Raw genomic sequence first — 2,980 nt, 5'->3', positions numbered from 1 at the left:
TATATATACACATACACATATAATATTGCAAAAGTCAAAAGGGAGAAATGGGAATATGCAGTTTTGCGGTTCTTATACTATAGGTAAAATATTTAATATCGCTTGAAAGAAGAGTAATACAGTAACAATGTAGAAACCCTATAAATTCCACTTTCAAAAAAATATTTCACAGTAGTAGTCTGCTTGCGATAACTTCTTTCAGCTGCCATATGTCTAAAAAAATATTTTTTCCCATTGTTTTTGAAAGAAAAGTAAATTATTCTGGGCATAGAATTCGAGGTTGAAGAGTTTCTTTCTGTAAAGAACATTGCTTCACTATCATCTCACTTACACTTTTTCCAATAAGAAATTTGCAATAACGTTTATGTTTGTTACTCTGTATATAACATCTTTTTTCCCCCACTGAATCCTTTTTAAATTTTCTCTTTTTATTTTCTTTGAGATGGAGTCTCACTCCATCACCCATGCTGGAGTGCAGTGGTGCAATCTTGGCCCACTGCAACCTCCGCCTCCCAGGTTCAAGCAATTCTCGTGCCTCAGCTTCCTGAGTAGCTGGGATTACAGCCTCGCACCACCATGCCTGGCTAATTTTTATTTTTTCTTTAGTAGAGACATGGTTTCACCATTTTGGCCAGGCTGGTCTCAAACTCCGGACCGCAAGTGATTCACTCACCTTGGCCTCCCAAAGTGCTGGGATTACAGGCGTGAGCCACCACACCCTGCCAATTTTCTTTTTGTCATTGGTTTTGTGTTACTTGAATATGATCTGTCTGGTGTGGTTTTATTTGTATTTCTTGTGCTTGACATTCATTGTGTTTCTTGGATTTGTGGGTCTATAATATTCATAAAAATTTAAACACTTTGATTATTATTTTTTATTTCTTTTGCTTGCCTATTCACCCACTTGTTCTCTCTTTGGGAGATTATTATTATAGTTATATTAGGCTACTTGAAGTTGTCTTCACCTAACTAATTCTCTGTGAGGTTTTTTTTTAAATTATTATTCTCTTTTCCCTTCATGTTTCAATTTTGATAATTTCTATTTCTGTGTTTTACATTTACTAATATTTTCTTCTCCAGTGCCAAATCAGCCATGAATCCCATTTTGTCTATTTTTCATTTCATATATTAATATTTTCAATCTAGAATTTTGATATGGGTGTTTACTGTGGCTTCCATAACTCTACTTAACTTTTTGTACATATGAAATACAGTTATCATAACTGTTTTAATATTATTTTCTGCTAAGTCTAACACTTGTGTGTGTTCTGGGTTGGTTTTGATTGTTTTTTCTCTCAATATGGTTTATACTTTTCTGCTTCTTTTCAAGCCTGGCAATTAAAAAAAAATTTATTATATTTTAAGTTCTGAGATTCATGTGGAGAATGTGTAGTTTTGTTACATAGGTATACACATGCCATGGTGGTTTGCTGCACACATCAGCCCATCATCTTCATTAGATATTTCTCCTAATGCTATCCCTACCCCAGCTCCCCAACCCCCAACAGGCCCCAGTGTGTGAGGTTCCCGACCCTGTGTCCTTGAGTTCTCATTGTTCAATTCCCACTTATGAGTGAGAACATGTGGTGTTTGGTTTTCTGTTTTTGTGTTAGTTTGCTGAGAATGGTGGTTTCCAGCTTAATCCATATCCTTGCAAAGGACATAAACTCCTCCTTTTTATGGCTGCATAGTATTCCATGGTGTGTATGTGCCACATTTTCTTTATCCAGTCTCTCATTGATGGGCGTTTGGGTTGGTTCCAAGTCTTTGCTATTGTGAGCAGTGGTGCAATAAACATATGTGTGCATGTGTCTTTATAGCAGAATGATTTATAAATCTTTGGGTATATACCCAGTAATGGGATTGCTGGGTCAAATGGCAGTTCTGGTTCTAGATCCTTGGGGAATCGCCACACTGTCTTCCACAATGGTTGAACTAATTTACACTCTCCCAACAGTGTAAAAGCATTCCTATTTCTCCAAATCCTCTCCAGCATCTGTTGTTTCCTGACTTTTTAATGATTGCCATTCTAACTGGTGTGAGATGATATCTCACTGTGGTTCTGATTTGCAATTCTCTAACGGCCAGTGATGATGAGCTTTTTTTCATATGTTTGTTGGCTGCATAAATGTCTTCTTTGGAGAAGTGTCTGTTCATATCCTTCACCCACTTTTTGGTGGGGCTGTTTGTTTTTTTCTTGTAAATTTGTTTAAGTGTCTTGGAGATTCTGGATATTAGCCCTTTGTCAGATGGATAGATTGCAAAAATTTTCTCCCATTCTTCAGGTTGCCTGCTCACTCTGATGATAGTTTTTTTTTTTTTTTTTTTTACGTGCAGAAGCTCTTTAGTTTAATTAGATCCTGTTTGTCTTTTTTTTTTTTTTTTGGCTTAGGATTGTCTTGGCTATGTGGGCTTCTTTTTGGTTCCACATGAAATTTAAAGTAGTTTTTTCTTATTCTGTGAAGAAAGTCAATGGTTGCTTGATGGGGATAGCATTGAGTCTATAAATTACTTTGCGCAGTATTGCCATTTTCATGATATTGATTCTTCTTATCCATGAGCATGGAATCTTTTTCCATTTGTTTATGTCCTCTTTTATTTTCTTGGGCAGTGGTTTGTAGTTATCCTTGAAGAGGTCCTTCACATCCCTTGTAAGTTGTATTCCTAAGTATTTTATTCTCTTTGTAGTAATTGTGAATGGGGGTTCTCTCATGATTTGGCTCTCTGTTTGTCTGTTATTGGTGTATAGGAATGCTAGTGATTTTTGCACATTGATTTTGTATCCTGAGACTTTCCTGAAGTTGATTATCAGCTTAGGAAGATTTTGGGCTGAGACGATGGGGATTTCTAAATATAAAATCATGTCATCTGCAAACAGGGACAATTTGACTTCCTCTCTTCCTATTTGAATACCCTTTATTTTTTTATCTTGCCTGATTGCCCTGGCCAGAACTTCCAAAACTATGTTGAATAGGAGTGG

Source organism: Pongo pygmaeus, chromosome 7 (assembly GCF_028885625.2).
Source record: "Pongo pygmaeus isolate AG05252 chromosome 7, NHGRI_mPonPyg2-v2.0_pri, whole genome shotgun sequence".
NCBI classification, from domain to species: domain Eukaryota; kingdom Metazoa; phylum Chordata; class Mammalia; order Primates; family Hominidae; genus Pongo; species Pongo pygmaeus.
The sequence above is the reverse complement of the archived record's forward strand: the minus strand, read 5'-3'. Positions refer to the sequence as shown.